Genomic DNA, 19,995 nt, shown 5'->3' with positions numbered 1-19,995 from the left:
GGATCATAGAATTTTCACAGTACAGAAGGAAGCTGTTGAACCCATTGTTTCTGAAAGAGCTATACAGTGTATATTTATGTTGTTTTCCACTATCGGTTGGACTCCAAAAGTTCCTCTCCAACAATAGAAATTATTTTTCTACAAGAAATATAATGCACTTTCGTTCACAGTGCTTGTGTCCACCATCTTCCTCAGCATCCTATTACCCCTTCTTTCTGTTCACTATTATTTCTTTATCCTTTTATCATCCGACAATATCATTTTATATTGTTGCAATCAGGACTGCATGATATACTCTATGTGCAGTTGTACCAACTATTTATAACATGGCAGATTACCTCACTATATTAAATCCATATTGTCCTTTTAATGCATTCTGAGGTCTGATTTGTTTTGCTCACTGCTAGCAAACATAATCCATTCGCTTCAACTTGTTATCAATAAGGAACCCAAATTTGCTTCCTTTCCCATGTTCATTATTATTTTTACATTTAATGCAGAACCTCTCCCTAGATTCCTTTTTGTCTCCATATGAAGAACTATGCGTTCCGCTGCATTGAATTTGATCTGCTATGTTTTCTATGCAATCCCCATGTACCTTCAAATCTTCCTGTAACTTAGCCTGCTCCATTTTGATGGAGCGAGCTATGTACAAATGTAGCTACTGTCCTTAGGACTCTAGATATGGATCATTAATGAAGATATTAAACACCAATGATTAAGATTCGGAGATGCCGGTGTTGGACTGGGGTGTACAAAGTTAAAAATCACACAACACCAGGTTATAGTCCAACAGGTTTAATTGGAAGCACACTAGCTTTCGGAGCGACGCTCCTTCATCAGGAGCGTCGCTCCGAAAGCCAGTGTGCTTCCAATTTAACCTGTTGGACTATAACCTGGTGTTGTGTGATTTTTAACCAATGATTAAGATACACAAATACTTAACTCTCCATTAAGACTGCACTCTCTCAACTCCAAGCTAAGATTTACAACTTGCTGCTATTGATTTTCCAACCTTTTTGGGGAATTCTTCCCAAGTATTGTCACAGAATAAAGAAGATAAAATTTAATAATGGCCCTTGGGATGTGAATTAATTCCCATAAGTGAAATGTTAGCTCATATTGGTGGATGTCTTTTGATTCCATGATAGCTGGGTTGTACAAATGCAGCTTTGTTGAATTTGGTTTGCAAACAGGACCATCTCCTTCCCTGGTATAGGGTGGACAATGACAAGAGTGCTGATTTGTGGTCACCCTGCCTGCCTTATTCAATCATCTGTAGCACCTCATCTGTAGCACTCCTTCCCTCGCCCCCTTGCCACATGTCTAAACACACCACAGGGACAGCCTGGTTACTCAGTGGTAAGCACTGCTGCCTCACAGCGCTAGAGTTCTGAGCTTGATTCCAGCCTCAGGAGACAGTTTGGGTGGAGTTTGTGTGGATTTCTTCCAGGTGCTCTGCTTTCCTCCAAAGATATACATGCTAAGTTGCTTGTTCATGGGAAATGCAGGATTATAGAGGTGGGGTAGATCAGGGTGGGATGCTCTTTGGAGGGTCAGGGTGAACTCGATGGGCCGAATGGCCTGCATCTGCACTGTCAGAATTCTATGTATAAAACAAAGTGAGGAATGACAGCTGAGGATGGAACGTTTGGCAATAGGTAATTGGCAAATTAGTAATTTCCACAGAAATCACTCTCTCATCATGGACCTCATGTCTTGCACACACAACTTTAGTCTTCTAGGGTGACAGTGGGCCCTTTAAACTGGTGAGGGCCCCTGTAGCTGCAGTGTCTCAGTGCATGCCTTATCTTGTGCTTGATACTAATAATGCTTCCTGCACGTTGAGATACCAGTCTTGGGTTTCTTGGGCTGCGGGTGTCTGAGGCTGTTTCCTCCTTATCACAAAATAAGGCTCTTCCTCTCCTGATGCACTGAAACACTCCTTTCTTTATATCCATTTATGTAAGTTCCCAAATATAGCTCTCCAGTGTAATATATAAGATCTTATGTTCATTCTAGACTTGGTGTCTTTATTTCTATTGATATCATGTGATTATTTACACCATTTTTTCTTACATAAATCTCATTATAGCAAAACGGGGGATCCCCAGGACTACTCAGACTACAGCTGGGGCGTTGTCCAAACAATAACTCACATTGTCGAGGGGTGTGCTACTGATAACCTTGAAGATGGCCTTAAAGATCTCCATATAGCCACTGACTATGCTGTTGCTTGGCTCTGTGATTCTGTACATGCTAAATAAAATGGCCTGTTCCTGTGCTGTACTTCCCTTTGTCCTTTGTACCTCAATGATCTCACCATCAAGATTTTGATCAGGCTGAGTACCAAGGCAGACTGATGAGCAAAAGTTCCAATTTGGAATTCATGCCTCAACTCAATATCTGAACGATCAGCTTAAACAAACTTAATTGGAAAGACCTTTCCTTGAAGCTTAACTGACAGATTAACATATTCCTGTCAAAGAGGAAAATAGGCACAATTAAAAATGGACTAGCACCACAACAGTAAACATGTTTGGTGATTGAAAAGCAATGTGACAGATTATTATAAATTGAGGCTGTTCACTCTCAAGCTCCATTTGCAAATCAGTGTGTACTTCCTTCTCATGACATTTCAAATGCCTTTCAATGATTTATATGCCTCTCTTCTACAACTCTTTTCACAGGGGATTTGCTTGGTGATTGCTTGCATTCCTAGCCTAAAAATCAAATGCTAAGTTGTTTGTCTTGATCTTTACTCACATCAGTCAATCAGAAACAACCATTCTCCAAGGTGTGATTAAATTGGGTAATGTGCAAAAATAATTCCATCATTTTGCTCAACCATTCAATCAAAATGTAAATGGAACATAGAGGCATTGTCACAATTCTTTGATGCATATCTTTCAGCTACAGATGTAATGGGCATCTGATATGAATTAAATGTGTACGTTTACTTGAACAGACAGTGCCAAACTATAAGGAAGATTCAAAAACACTGCTAGACCTTTGAAAATAATCTCAGATCTCCTCATAGCTCTGGCCCAAGTACTCCAGCCTTTAGATCAACAGCAACTGGATACCCAGTGCAGGTTAGGGGCCTCTGTGAGAATTGCCCTGGAACTCTGTTCAATCATCTGAATCTGAGCTAGAATCAGGCAAATTCAATGATTCATCAGGAAATGTCAGACAGATAAGAACCTGGTCTAACACCTGGCTAACTCTAAAACCAACCCCTGTGATTATCAACATTAACTACAATTACCAGCATTAACAACAATTACTAGCATTAACCACAATTACTAGCATTAATCACAACTACCACCACTGACCACAATTACTAGCACTCACCACAATTATCAGCATTATTTTCAATTACAAACACTGACCACAATTACCAGTTACAACCACTATTACCAGCATTAATCCCAAACACCAGCACTGGTCACAATTACTAGCATTAACCACTATTACCAGCACTGGTCACAATTACCAGTGTTAATCGCTATTACCATGACTGAACAAAGTTACTAGCATTAACCACTATTACCAGCATTAATCCCAATTACCAGTACAGAACACAATTAACAGCATTAACTACAATTACCAGTATTAACCACTATTATCAGCATTAACTATAATTATCATCATTAACCACTATTATCAGCACTGACCACAATTAATACCACTGAACACTGGGCAACTAATTCCACACGTCCTCCAACAGCCATGTAAAGCACCAATTGCCTACCCACCAGAATATGCCCTAACCTGATCATACCATTCAACTACAACCTTCCCATCCTGCTTTTCAATCGGCCCTCCCCCATCTGAACCAAGCTTGGCTGCAATTAAACTCAATGACCCTCCAGTTGTCAAGCTGCCACCACTCCCTTACCCAACAACACCTCCCACCCACTGACCATTGCTCAGCCAGACCCAAATAGCTGCCAACTATCTGACTGCACCAACTGGCACCACCTGACTACAACACAGTACCGGTTCACTCTCTCATTGCCCACTTCACGTATCACCCACCACACCTATCACCCACCTCACATTCTCCACCCCAATCATTGCCCACCTTAATCATTGCTCACTTCACTCACTGCCCACCTCACTCACTGCCCTTCTCACTCATTACCCACCTCACTGTTTACTTCATTCACTATCCACCTCACTCACTACCTACCTCACTCACTACCCACCTCACTGCCCATTTCACTCACTACATACCTTTTTTTAGATTACTTACAGTGTGGAAACAGGCCCTTCGGCCCAACAAGTCCACACCGACCCGCCGAAGCGTAACCCGCCCAGAGCCATTCCCCTACATTTACCCCTTCACCTAACACTACGGGCAATTTAGCATGGCCAATTCACCTAACCTGCACATTTTTGGATTTTGGGAGGAAACCAGAGTACCTGGAGGAAACCCACACAGAAACGGGGAGAACGTGCAAACTCCACACAGACAGTCGCCTGAGGCGGGAATTGAACCCGCGCTGTGAGGCAGCAGTGCTAACCACTGTGCCACCGTGCCGCCCACAGCCTATTACCTAGTACCTCTTTATGTGTGATGCTGGAAAAAGCACTGCGGGTCAGGCAGCATCCAAGGAGTAGGGGAGTCAACATTTCAGGCATAAACCCTTCATCAGGAATGTGGAGGCTGGGGGTAAAGTAGGTGAGATAAGTGGATGCAGGTAGGAGGTAATTGTGATAGGTGGGTGGGGAGGGTGGAGTGGATAGCTAGGAAGGAAGATGGACAGGGAAGGTCAGGTCAAGAGGGCAGTGCCAAGTTGGAGGGTTGGATCTGGGATGAGGTGAGGAATGAGGAGATATGGAAACTGGTGAAGTCAAAGTTGACGCTGTGTTATTTTAGGCTCCCGAGGCAGAAGATGAGGCGTTCTTCCTCAAGTCAGTGGGTGGCCTTGATTTGGCGATGGAGGAGGCCCAGGATTTGCATATCCTTGGGGGAACGGGAGGGGGAGTTGGTCACAGGGCAGTGGGGTTGGTTGGTGCATGTGGACCAGAGATGTTCCCTGAGAAGAACGCCTCATCTCCCTTTTTAAACAGGGGGTGTCATGTTAGCGATTTTCCAACCCTCCGGGACCCTCCCTGACCCGAGCGATTCCTGAAAGATCACCACTAACGCTTCCACTGTCTTTTCAACCCTTAGGACTCTGGGGTGTAGTCCATCTGTCCAGGTGACCTATCCAGCTTCAGGCCATTCCGTTTTTTCTAGCACCTTCTCCTTGGTGATGGCCACCATACTCAGCTCTGCCCCCTCACTCTCTTGAAGTTTTGGAAGACATGCATTTAGAAGACATGCTACTGTTAGTTTCTTTGTATAGCAGGACCTGGTGCCTTTGTCTCTGGAGTCTCATTTGTTTAGTGGCTGAGTTGTTGGCGGTGTATGATATGGACCAGGCCAGACTCCCTCAAAACGTTTCAAGAAATCAGCCCGGACCCTAACTTTACTGGTTGTTTTAAGCAGGTGTATATTGAATATTCCAGGAGTAATGCAGTTGGCCCAACCACTGAGTTTTAAACAAAACAGAATTTATTTGCAGGATTACTGAATGAAACACAAACAAAAGGAACAGTATATAGAATAACATAACCTACCCAAAAGCCCAACAGACTGCCCCAACTTAATGATGCTGTTCCAACTGCTTGCAACAATCCCCATAAATACCCCTTAGCTCAAAAGGTAAAGCAAACACAGGGTCTTATAGGAGAAACGTCAGAGAGATTCAGCACAGAACACCTTCTTCCATAGAGCTGTTTCTGTGATCAGCAGCCTCAAAATGGACTGACTGTTTTCTCTGAACAGCCAGGCTGCTGAAATCCAAACCAAATCAAACCAGAGAAAAGCTGGCCTGGGAAAACTGACTACTCCCCTTCCATTCAAAGAATCCCTACAGGGTGGAAACAGGCCAATTGGCCCAAAACGTCCACACCAACCGTCTGAAGAGTATCCACTCCGACCCATTCCCCTACCCTATTACTTTATATTTTCCCTGACTAACACGCCTAACTTACACACCACAGAACACTATGGGCAAGTTAGCATGGCCAATTCACCTAACCTGCACACCTTTGGACTACTGGGAGGAAACCCACACAGACACGGGAGAATGTGCAAACTCCACACAGACAGTTGCCCAAGGCTGGGATCAAACCTGGGTCCTTGGTGCTGTGAGGTAGCAGTGCTAACCATTGAGTCACCATGCTGCCCACTACAAGTGTTTAGTTTTTAACTTAAAAGCTTCTTCAAGTAGATCGAGCCAGACATTCTGGAACCTGTGTCATAAAACACTTTGAAAAAATCCAAGGTCAACACAACCTTGTTAAAGGAGCAGCATCATCACATTTGCCTGCAGAATAACTGTTGCCTTTTATATTATGCTAATGTCATTAGCATCTGACTGCTGTGTTTGTGCTGTGCCTGCTGTCTGGGTTTTGTGATTTCAGAGTTTCACTTGGCCAATCTACCCAGCATCCCTTGCTGTTTGGCCAAGTTTAAAATCTATTTGTGTTTTAGCAGCCAGGAGGCTGTGACACACACCCATCTTAGTCACCACTCACCTCACACACTACTCACCTCACTCACCACCCTCCTCACTCCACTATGCAACTCATTCAATTACACATGGACTAACTTAATCAGTTACCATTCGCCCATCCATGCCTGAGTTCACCCTTGAAACCGGGCCCTTTAAACTTACCTGAATATGCTATTCATATCATAAAATGGGATGGGTCCTTATAGTTCCCTGCCTATTCTGCTCCAATGTAGATCCCTGGGAGACATTGTGGAAGATCCCAAAATGAATGCACAATTGTGTTAGGTCAGGCAAATCTTCAGGGGAAGAGGCAACCGCCGCTGACATGAAGACAGGGTCCAATGAATTTAAGTTTGGAAAAGTGCCATGCTGAGCAAGTGTAGCAGCTGTTATGCAGTATGTAGCAAGATTCAGCACTCAGAAATAAGTTGGTAAGCTGCTCCACCTATGATTGATGGGGTTGTTTGAGGGAGCTCTATCAGTCAGGATATCAAGAGAAAGTGCGTTTTGAAAAAAAGGGACTAGGTAAGAGGAAAGGGAGAGTCGATTTCTTTGTGTACATTGCACATCATAGTCATGGCAGAAGGCAATAGCCTTGTGCTATTATCATCGGACTGTTAATCCTAAGAGCCAGGTAATGTTCTGGGGACATGAGTTTCAATCCCATCAGAGCAGATGGTGGAATTTGAATTGAATTAAAATGAAATCTGGAATTAAGAGTCCAGTGGTGACCATAAATCCATTGTCGATTGTTGGGGGGAAAAGAAACATCTGGTCCTCGAATGCCCTTTAGGGAAGGAAATCTGCCATCCTTACCTGGTCTGGCCTACATGTGACTCCAGACCCACAGCAATGTAGTTGATTCTTAACAGCTCTCCAGGCAAATTAGGGATGGGTAATAAATGCTGGCCCAGCCAGCAATGCTCTCATCCCATGAATAAATAAAGGAAAAAAAGTCATATCATTAGCTGAGATGGATATGATCAGATAAACAGTAACCGATATTGTTCACTGCTTGAAAATGACATTCTATACTGCCGTTGCAGAGCAAAGATATTGCTATGCGAGTTCAGATACTAAGGTGACAATGTTTATTGAAGGCAAATTTTTTAAATGTTTAATGAATATCATAGCAATGAATCAGTTTGGCTTCTTTTCGTTTTGGCCAGTTTTGTCCCGTCCTCCTATTCACATAGTAACCTGCTGAAGGATAACTCCATGGACATGAGCAGTCCCAGGTATTGCAACCAATTTAAACAGATTTCCAGAAACAGGCTGCATGAATCTAAGATAATAGACATTAAAATGGATAGACAATTCAGATAGAAATATTGGCAATAGAATGGTTGGTGAAAGGAACAAACAGATAGAGTGAATTGTTACTTTAAACCAGTTTCAAAATTAGAGAAATGTTATTGATATCTGAGAATGTTGGAAGCATTTTTTGACTTCAGCTAAAAGCATAAAATGACTAATATTGATTTATCTCATTTTACATCTCTCCTGATTTAATTTCCTCTAACTGCAATTGAAATGAAAACAGAAGAGCTGTATAATGGGTGGTTGACTCAATATCTGCTGTCAAAGTCAAAATTAACCCTTTAGTGACATCAGAGTGCATCTGGGAAAATTAAAAAACAGTGAACTTCACAACTGATCTTGGGGGAACCTGTCTGGGAGCGATCACAGCACAGAAGCAGAAAAGTGGATTTTAAGCATGGCCTTAAAATAAGGCTGGAGTAGTGAGTAGAGTGGGTTCTTTCTTGATTATATTAGATTAGATTACTTTAAATTAGATTAGATTACTTTACAGTGTGCCCAACAAGTCCACACCGACCCGCTGAAGCGCAACCCACCTAGAATTATGTCTCTTGAATAAACTTAAAATATAAGCCATAAGTATTAATGTAACCTGGAGCAGTGTTTTGTAGAGAAATAAGACTGTGCTATTTTCTGGGTCTGCAAATTAAAAGAAGCAAAAATGGCCCTTAGTAGAGTGATATGCTCTTGTTGTTGGATGTGGAAGTTTAGGGAGAGTTTACGGATTACTGAGGATTATATCTGCAATAAATGCCGTTGGTTGCAAATCCTATCAGATTTAATGGATTGGTTGGAGAGGCAGTTAGAGGCAATGAGGAATTTACAAGAGCAAGGGGATGTGATGGATGGCAGTTATAGGAAGGGGAGAAAGTCTCAGATAAAGTCACTCCAGGAAGAGAGATAGGCACATAGTGCAGGAGTCTTCTGTGGCTATCCCCTTTTCAAACAAGTATGCTGTTTTGGAAAATGTAGGTGGTGATGAATTCTCAGAGGAATATAGCATGAACAGCCAAGTTTCTGGTATTGAGACTGGCTCTAATGTAATGAGAGATAGATCGGGTTCCAAATAATCAATAGTCTTAGGGGACTCTCTAGTCCGAGGTACAGACAGACATTTCTGTGGCCAGCAGCGAAAAAGCAGAATGGTGTGTTGTTTCCCTGCTACCAGGATCAAGGATGTCTCAGAGAGGGTGCAGAATGTTCTCACGGGGGAGAGGGGCCAGCAAGAGGTCATTATACACATTGGAACCAACGACATAGGAAGGGAAAAAGTTGAGATTCTGAAGGGAGATTACAGAGAGTTAGGCAGGAATTTAAAAAGGAGGTCCTCAAGAGTAGTAATACCTGAATTACTCCCGGTGCTACAAGCTAGTGAGGGCAGGAATAGGAGGATAGAGCAGATGAATGCATGGCTGAGGAGCTGGTGTACGGGAAAAGGATTCACATTTTTGGACCACTGGAAGCTGCTTCGGGGTAGAAGTGACCTGTACAAGAAGGACGGATCGCACCTAAATTGGAAGGGGACTAATATACTCGCAGGGAGATTTGCGAGAGCTGCTCGGGAAGATTTAAACTAATAAGGTGGGGGTTGGGACCTGGGGAGATGGTGAGGAAAGATTTCAATCTGAGACTGGTACAGTTGAGAACAGAAGTGAGTCAAACAGTCAGGGCAGAGAAAGCAGAGAACAAGGCAGGACTGACAAATTAAACTGCATTTATTTCAATGCAAGAGACCTAATAGGGAAGTCAGATGAACTCAGGGCATGGTTAGGAACATGGGACTGGGATATCATAGCAATTACAGAAATGTGGCTCAGGGATGGGCAGGACTGGCAGCTTAATGTTCCAGGATACAAATGCTACAGGAAGGATAGAAAGGGAGGCAAGAGAGGAGGGGGAGTGGCATTTTTGATAAGGGATAGCATTACAGCAGTACTTAGGGAGAATATTCCCGGAAATACATCCAGGGAAGTTATTTGGGTGGAACTGAGAAATAAGAAAGGGATGATCACCTTATTGGGATTGTATTATAGACCCCTAATAGTCAGAGGGAAATTGAGAAACAATTTTGTAAGGAGATCTCAGTTATTGCTAAGAATAATAGGGTGGTTAGGGTAGGGGATTTTAACTTTCCAAATATAGACTAGGACTGCCATAGTATTAAGGGTTTAGATGGAGAGGAATTTGTTAATGTGTACAAGAAAATTTTCTGATTCAGTATGTGGATGTACCTACTAGAGAAGGTGCAAAACTTGACCTACTCTTGGGAAATAAGGCAGGGCAGGTGACTGAAATGTCAGTGGGGGTGCACTTTGGGGCCAGCGACCATAATTCTATTAATTTTAAAATGGTGATGGAAAAGGATAGACCAGATCTAAAAGTTGAAGTTCTAAATTGGAAATCATGTCTCACAAACTTGATTGAGTTTTTTGAAGAAGTAACAAAGAGGATTGATGAGGGCAGAGCAGTAGACATGATCTATATGGACTTCATTAAGGCATTCGACAAGGTTCCCCATGGGAGACTGATTAGCAAGGTTAGATCTCATGGAATACAGGGAGAACTAGGCACTTGGATACAGAGCTGGCTCAAAGGTAGAAGACAGAGGGTGGTGGTGGAGGATTATTTTTCAGACTGGAGGCCTGTGACCAGTGGAGTGCCACAAGATTCGGTGCTGGGCCCCTCTACTTTTTGTCACTTACATAAATGATTTGGATGCGAGCATAAGAGGTACAGTTAATAAGTTTGCAGATGACACCAAAATTGGAGGTGTAGTGGAGAACGGAGAGGGTTACCTCAGATTACAACAGGATCTGGACCAGATGGTCCAAATGGGCTGAGGAGTGGCAGATGGAGTTTAATTCAGATAAATGCGAGGTGCTGCATTTTGGGAAAGCAAATCTTAGCAGGACTTATACACTTAATGGTAAGGTCCTAGGGAGTGTTGCTGAACAAAGAGACCTTGCAGTACAGGTTCATAGCTCCTTGAAAGTGGAGTCGCAGGTAGATAGGGTAGTGAAGAAGGTGTTTGGTATGCTTTCTTTTATTCATCAGAGTACTGAGTACAGGAGTTGGGAGGTCATGTTGCGGCTGTACAGGACATTGGTTAGGCCACTGTTGGAATATTTCCTGCAATTCTGGTCTCCTTCCTATCGGAAAGATGTTGTGAAACTTGAAAGAGTTCAGAAAAAATTTACAAGGATGTTCCCAGGTTTGGAGGATTTGAACTACAGGGAGAGGCTGAACAGGCTGGGGCTGTTTTCCCAGGAGTATCAGAGGCTGAGGGGTGACCTTATAGAGGTTTACAAAATTATGAGGGGCATGGATAGGAAAAACAGATAAAGTCTTTTCCCTGGGGTCAGGGAGTCCAGAACTAGAGGGCATAGGTTTAGAGTGAGAGGGGAAAGATATAAAAGAGACCTAAGGGACAACGTTTTCACGCAGAGGGTGGTACATGTATGGAATAAGTTGCCAGAGGAATTGGTGGGGGTTGATATAATTGCAACATTTAAGAAGCATTTCGATGGGTATATGAATAGGAAGGGTTTGGAGGGATATGGGCCGGGTGCTGGCAGGTGGGATTAGATTGGGTTGGGATATCTGGTCAGCATGGACGGGTTGGACTGAAGGGTCTGTTTCCATGCTGTACATATCTATGACTCTATGACTCTAAATTGGAGGAAGGCCACTTTTGACGGTATTAGGCAAGAACTTTCAAAAGCCTGATCGAGCACAGATGTTCGCAGGTAAAGGGACAGCTAGAAAATGGAAAGCCTTCAGAAATGAGTTAATGGGAGACCAGAGAAAGTAGATTCCTGTCAGGGTGAAATGAAAGGCTGGTAGGTATAGAGAATGCTGGATGACTAAAGAAATCGAGGGTTTGGTTAAGAGAAAGAAGGAAGCATATGTCAGGTACAGACATGATAGATCGAGTGAATCCTTAGAAGAGTATAAAGGCAGCAGGAGTATACTTAAGAGGGAATTCAGGAAGTCAAAAAGGGGATATGAGATCATTTTGGCAAATAGAATTAAGGAGAATCCAAAGGAGAGAATAGGGCCCCTCAAAGATCAGCGAGGCGGCCTTTGTGTGGAGCCACAGAAAATGGGGGAGATCCTTAATGAGTATTTTGCATCAGTATTTACTGTGGAAAAGATATGGAAGATATAGACTGTCAGGAAATAGATGGTGACATCTTGAAAAATATCCGTATTACAGAGGAGGAAGTGCTGGATGTCTTGAAACGCATAAAAGCAGATAAATCCCCAGGACCTGATCAGGTGTACCCTAGAATTCTGTGGGAAACTAGAGAAGTGATTGCTGGGCCTCTTGCTGAGATATTTGCATCATCAATAGTCCCAGGTGAGGTGCCGGAAGACTGGAGGTTGGCTAACGTGGTGCCACTGTTTAAGAAGGGTGGTAAAGACAAGCCAGGGAACTATAGACCGGGAGCCTGACCAGAGTGGTGGGCAAGTTGTTGGAAGGAATCCTGAGGGACAGGATGTACATGTATTTGGAAAGGCAAGGACTGATTCGGGATAGTCAACGTGGCTTTATGCATTGGAAATCATGTCTCATAAACTTGAGTGAGTTTTTTGAAGAAGTAAAAAGAGGATTGATAAGGGCAGAGCAGTAGATGTGATCTATTTGGACTTCAGTAAGGCATTCGACAAGGTTCCCCATGGGAGACTAATTAGCAAGGTTAGATCTCATGGAATACAGGGAGAACTAGGCATTTGGATACAGAACTGACTCAAAGATAAGGATGTTGCCAGGGTTAGAGGATTTGAGCTGTAGGGAGAGGTTGAATAGACTAGGGCTGTTTTCCCTGGTGTGTTGGAGGCTAAGGGGTGACCTTATAGAGGTTTACAAAATCATGAGGGGCATGGATAGGGTAACTGACTCAAAGAGGGTTGTTTTTCAGACTGGAGGCCTGTGACCAATGGAGTGCGACAAGGATCAGTGCTGGGTCCATTACTTTTCTTCATTTATATAAATGATTTGGATGTGAGCATAGTTAGTATAGTTAGTAAGTTTGCTGATGACATCAAAATTGGAGGTGTAGTGGAGAGCGAAGAAGGTTACCTCAGATTACAATAGGATCTTGACCAGATGGGCCAATGGGCTGAGGAGTGGCGGATGGAGTTTAAGTCAGATAAATATCAGTTGCTGTACTTTGTGAAAGCGAATCTTAGCAGGACTTATACACTTAATGGTAAGGTCCTAGGGAGTGTTGCTGAACAAAGAGACCTTGGAGTGCAGGTTCATAGTTCCTTGAAAGTGGAATCGCAGGTAGGTAGGATAGTGAAGAAGGCGTTTGGTATTCTTTCTTTTATTGGTCAGAGTATTGACTACAGGCATTGGGAGGTCATGTTGTGGCTGTACAGTACATTGGTTAGGCCACTGTTGGAATGTTTCCTGCAATTCTGGTCTTCTTCCTATTGGAAATACATTGTGAAACTTGAAAGAGTTCAGAAAAGAGTTATAAGGATGTTGCCAGGGTTAGAGGATTTGAGCTGTAGGGAGAGGTTGAATAGACTAGGGCTGTTTTCCCTGGCGTGTTGGAGGCTAAGGGGTGACCTTATATAGGTTTACAAACTCATGAGGGGCATGGATAGGGTAAATAGGCAAAGTCTATACCCTGGAGTGGGGGAGTCCAGAACTAGTGGGCATAGTTTTATGGTGAGACAGGAAAGATATAAAAGGGACCTAAGGGGCATCTTTTTCACTCAGAGAGCAGTATGTGTATGGAATGAGCTGCCAGAGGAAGTGGTGGAGGCTGGTGCAACATTTAAGAGGCATCTGCATGGGTATATGAATAGGAAGGGTTTGGAGGGATATGGGCCAGATGCTGGCAGGTGGGACTAGATTGGGTTGGGATATCTGGTCGGTATGGACAAGTTGAACCAAAAGGTCGTTTCTGTGCTGTATTATGTTTGATGAATGATGCGTTGGGGGACAGTGAGTGAGACATTGCATTCACGTCTCGAAGATGGGCTCGCTGTGAATTTGGATGAATGCACTCCTCCATCTTTTGGCTGTGAGAGTGCTATAAACAAAGAACTTGACCAACCTCATGCAAGTTCTTAAATTGCCAAGAGGCATGGACCATAAAACTGGCACAAATTGGCAGTCTTACACATGAAGACCATGGAAATGAATAATTGTATATGTAACAATCAGAATAGAGCTATAACTAACTTTACAGTCACATAATCACGCCTGCCCTCCCAACCTTAAATAAGAGTTCCCTTTTGTGCTTTTCACCCCTCCTTCCTGCCTCTGTATTCTTATAATAACTAACTTCTTTTCTAACCTTTACCAATTCTGAAGAAAGGCTGTTGAACTGAAGCATTAATTCTGTTTCTCTCTCCAGCCAGACCGGCTGAGTTTCTCCAGTATTCTCATATTTGGCTGTTGTGGAAAGCAATGCACTGAAAAGAAAATAGGAAGAAGTTACGTTTAGACAGCCCCTCTCACCATCTCACAATATCACTAAGTGCATAAGCAATTAAGTGTTTTTTTTATGAGGTGCATTCATTATTTTAATGTAAGGAATTTGTGCACAGCAACAACCTCTCACAGACAGCAATACGGGGTGGAATTCTGTACCATTCCAAGAAGCAGGCTGGCAGTTCAGACAGGAAGTAAAATTGAAGGCAATTGCGGTACCATGCCTACTGACTACCTGCCTCCCTGGCATGTAGGCCAATTAATGCCTTTATGTGGCCAATTAGTCACTACTTAATGACACTGCCTACTACTATGCCAGATTCTGGATTAGTGGTGCTGGAAGAGCACAGCAGTTCAGGCAGCATCCAAGGAGCTTCGAAATCGACGTTTCGGGCAAAAGCCCTTCATCAGGAATAAAGGCAGTGAGCCTGGAGCGTGGAGAGATAAGCTCCAGGGCATCAATGTGGACTTCCACAGTTTCCTCATTTCCCCTTCCCCCACCTCACCCTAGTTCCGAACTTCCAGCTCAGCACTGTCCCCATGACTTCTCCGGACTTGTCCTACCTGCCTATCTCCTTTTCCACCTATCCACTCCACCCTCTCCTCCCTGACCTATCACCTTCATCCCCTCCCCCACTCACCCATTGTACTCTATGCTACTTTCTCCCCACCCCCACCCTCCTCTAGCTTATCTCTCCATGCTCCAGGCTCACTGCCTTTATTCCTGATGAAGGGCTTTTGCCCGAAACATCGATTTCGAAGCTCCTTGGATGCTGCCTGAATTGCTGTGCTCTTCCAGCACCACTGATCCAGAATCTGGTTTCCAGCATCTGCAGTCATTGTTTTTACCTACCCACTCTCTTTCTATACTATTGCCTGGACCACAAAGCTGACACATATTGGCAGCCTTAATGAAGACCGTGGGAAGGAATAAGTAACAATCATAACGATACCCACATATTGCCCCAAACTCAGCCTAACCATCCATTCCAATATTGGTCCCTGGCAGACTGAAGTCTAGGTGAAAGTGAGGACTGCAGATGCTGGAGATCAGAGTCTAGATTAGAATGGTGCTGGACAAGCACAGTAGGTCAGGCAGCATCTCAGGAGCAGGAAAATCGACGTTTCAGGCAAAAGCCCTTAATCAGAAATGTCAATTTCCCTGCTCCTCAGATGTTACCTTACCTACTGTGCTTTTCCAGCACCAATCTAATCTCGACTGAAGTCTAGGTCTGAGGCATTCAAGTCAGGTGACCCTGACCTGTACAGGAAATCTAGGAATGATCTTTGCAAAGCCATCAGGGATGCTAAGAAACAATATCAGATTAAACAGGAGTCCCAAATTAACCACATGAACATGCACTGACTGCAGCAAGCCTTACACCATATAATGGGCTACAAAACAAAGTTGAGTAGAATCACTGACAACAATGCTCCTTCCCCTGTGCAATCTCTGCTCAATTTGAACAGAAGGTCAGTGAAATGATGTCAGCTGCTCTGACAGCCTCGGGTGCACCCACAGCCACAGTCACTGCCGTAGATGTCAGATCGGCCTTCTTGAGAGCGAACCCATGGAAAGTGACTGCCCTGGATGGAGTCCCCAGCCATACACTCAGATCCTGCGTGTGCAGACCCCTATAACCCTTCCTTATCTAAATGGGAGGTTTCCACTTGCTTCAGGAAGACCACCATTATCCCAGTGCCCAAGAAAAATCAGGCAGCATGCCTTAATGACAACCATCATTGTGAAGTGCTTTGAGAGGTTAGTAGTGGCAACATCAACTCCAGCCTCCCGGAGTGATCTGCTGTAATTTGCCTAGCGTTACAATAGAGCCATGGCAGATGCCATTTCTCTAGCCTGACACCCATCCGTGAAACATCTGTATAACAAGGACACTTACTTCAGACTCTTATTTATTGACTTTAGCTTTCCATTCAAAACCATAATTCCATCCAAACTCATCTCCAAACCCCAAGACCTAGGACCCTGTTTCCCACTCTGCAAATGGATCCTCCACTCCCTGACCCACTCACTGCAATCAATAATAGGCGACAGCACCTCCTCCACAATAATCCTCCACACTGGTAACCCACTAGGCTGCGTACTCAGCCCCTTACTATACTCCTTTTAAGCTCATAACTGTGTGGTCAAATTCAGCTCCAATTCCATCTACAAATTTGCTGATGGTATCATTGCTGTGGTTTGGATCTCAAACAACAACAAACCAGAGTACAGGAAGGAAATAGACAGCTTAGTGGCATGGTGTAAAAACAAGAATCTCTCCCTCAATGTCATCGACTTCAGGAAGCGGAGTGCAGGATATGTCCCTGTCTGTATCAATGGTGCTGAGGTGTATGTGGTCGAGAGCTTCAAATTCCAAGGAGTAAACATCATCAACAATCTTTCCTGGTTCATTCACGTCAACATTACAGCACACCAATATATCTATATCCTCAGAAGACTCTTACCAATTTTTACAAATGCACCATAGAAAGCATCCTATCCAGATGGATCACAGCTTAGTATGGCAACTGCTCTGCCCAAGACCACATGAAATTACACAGAATTGTGAACACAGCCCAATCCATCACGAAAACCAGCCTCCCTTCTGGTGACTCCATCTACACTTTCTGTTGTCTCTGGAAAGCAGCTAACATAACCAAACATTTCTCCCATCCTGTTAGACTTTCGTCCACCCTCTTCTATTAGGCAGATGATACCAACGTTTGGACGTACCAACAGATTCAAGAACAACTTCTTCCCCACTGTTATTAGACTCTTGAATAGACCTCTCTTATATTAGAGTTGATCTTTCACTGCACCTTCTCTCAGCTGTAGAACTATATTCTGCATCCTGCTCTATTATCCCGATGTACTTATGTAAAGCATGATTTTTATGGTTAGCACGCAAAACAATACTTTTCATTGTGTCAATACCACATGTGATACATGTGACAATAATTCAAACAAATCAAATTAAATCAAGAGTAGTTGGCACCACCTGCAAGATGCACTGCAGAAGTTCATTATTTCCAGGCACACAATCAATTCCATCTAGAAGGACAACGTCAGCAGGTACATGGGAACACCACCACCTGCATGTTCCCCTCTGAACCACTCACCATCCTGACTTGGAAATAGATAGCTGTCCCTTCAGCGTTGCTCTGTCAAAATCCTGAAATTCTCTCCCCAACAGCTTTGTGGGGCTACTGTTGTTGGTAAGTTACCATAAACTACGTTTCAGCTACTTATTAAGAAATCTTACAGACCAATCAAATATTGAAACAATTATTTAATCTTTATGGCTTGTAGCAACCAAAATAAGACCCCTCCAGTCAGCATGATAAACCTTAAAACCCAACTTGGCTATTACCCATTTAATGATGGAATTTAGCTATGATTCAAACCCAGCAGTGTCTGTCCCTGGCTGTCCAGGCAGGGTTTGATCCTTGTGCAGTGTTGTTCTATGAAGTTCTGCTGCAGAAGAATGCTGAAATTAAATTCTTACAGTATTCTCTGTCTTTCAAGTTTATGGGGTGACATTATTGATGATCATTCAGATTCTTTCATCTAAAATATTGACTACTCCTCTGGAGCGATCAAGTCTGCAACTTGCTTTCTTGTCAGAAGTAACCTCCCTGTTCCTTGTTGCATTTGTTAAGTGTCAAATGATACCAGTCATAGTACAAGCTTTCGGAGCGCTGCTTCATCAGGTAGCTAGCTGGTGAAGGAGCAGTGCTCTGAAAGCTTGTATTTTCAAATAAACCCTGTTGGACTATAATCTGGTGTCACATGATTTTTAACTTTGTCCAACCCAGTCCAACACTGGCAGCTCCACATTCTCATTATATATAGCACTGACTGTCTGAAGACACAACTTTCCTGCAGCTAACTCCTTAAATTCCTCTGCAGGCAATCATTTGTTCTTGTGCATAAAGCAGCCATTTATTAAGCAGGTGTTTAAACAATTTTTTTTATGTAGCTTCTCCCAGGCATGGCTAATTACTTTCAATTCCTGTATAACAGTTTATCCTTCTCCCTGAACAGTTTATTCCAGACAGAGTTGTTGCTGATTCTTTCAATCCATGAACAGTTATTAAAGTTCTGAAGTTTACAATATCAGTCAATTTTGGAGTACTGTGTACAATTTTGGATGCCCTGCATTAGGAAAGATGTTATTAAATTAAGACGATGCAGAAAAGATTTACAAGGAAGTTACTAGGATTTATGTTTATAAGGAGAGGCTAGATAGACGGAGACATTTCTCACTGATGTGTAGGAGATTGAGGTTGAGAGTTGATCTTATAGACGTTATAAAATCAGGAGGGACATAGATAAAATAAAAGTCTTTTCCCGAGGATAGGGGAGTTCAAAACTAGAGGGCAGATATGTGAGCACCAGAATGCCAGCCAAATTGGATGAAGATTTAAAAGCTTTTAATCATTATTTCAACCACAGATCCATCAAGATTTTGGACAGAATCTGAGTGAATCAGTAGGTGACTTAATCAATTATCTTTGCACGTTAACAACGGGATGTGAATCCAGAGATTTGAAAAAAGAATTATTCAGAGATTGTATTGTTGTAGGCATTGTTCCTATCAAAATGAATACAGTTTCTAGAAGTCCTTCTGCTTGAGAATCCCTTGGGGCTGGTGAGGCAAGGAAGAGTTTCAAAGTGGAACACATCAATCCTCAGAGGGGTAGTGAAACCTTGGATTGCCCCTTCACAAACACCCCTGCAACCCATGCGTGATGGCATCACCCAAATTCAAAGGTGCAGAATGTTTCTGTTTTGAAGTTGCCCATTCCGTCAGATTATTTTATGCCACTTGCTAAGCCAGCTAAAAGTTTTCTCACCCAACCCTCAACCTCCATTCAGTTCACCAGCACAAATCAGAAATTGGGGTCAGCTCACTGATTTGACTTGATTTGATTTGATTTATTGTTGTCACATGTACCTGGGTACTGTGAAAAGTTTTGTTTTGCTTGCAGCACTGGCAGATCATACCATACAAAGAACAGACGGTGACAGAGCAGAATGAGGAAAAAAAAAGTTACAGGCTGCAAAGAAGGTGCACAAAAAACAAAATCAACATTAGATTATGATGTGAGAGGTTTATCCAGCTGTTTAATAACAGCAGGGAAGAAGCTGTTCTTGAATCTCTTGGTACTACCTCTTATGCTAGAACCTCAGCACCTCGAAGTGATCCAGGGATCAACTTATTTTATAGATTCATTCTGGAGTTCTTCCATTTCCAACATCTCTTCCATCTAGTCTGAAGTCAGAACTTCTGAAAGTAAATACTTGATTGTTTTTCTAGGCTTTTCACTGCTGTTACCTTAGCTATAAACATGATGTAAAGTTTGGAATGGAAATTATTTGTTCTATGCTGAACTGCTCTCTGGGCAATTAGATTATATTAGATTCCCTACAGTGTGGAAACAGGCCCTTCGGCCCAACCACTTCAAACCGACCCTCCGAAGAGTAACCCACCCAGACCCATTTCCCTCCCACTAATGCACCTAACACTATGGGCAATTTAGCATGGCCAATTCACCTAACCTGCACATCTTTGGACTGTGGGAGGAAACCGGAGCACCTGGAGGAAACCCACGCAGACACGGGGAGAATGTCTAAACTCCACACAG

The sequence above is a fragment of the Chiloscyllium plagiosum genome, chromosome 33 (assembly GCF_004010195.1).
Source record: "Chiloscyllium plagiosum isolate BGI_BamShark_2017 chromosome 33, ASM401019v2, whole genome shotgun sequence".
In the NCBI taxonomy this organism is placed as follows: domain Eukaryota; kingdom Metazoa; phylum Chordata; class Chondrichthyes; order Orectolobiformes; family Hemiscylliidae; genus Chiloscyllium; species Chiloscyllium plagiosum.
This window is presented reverse-complemented; position numbering follows the sequence as displayed.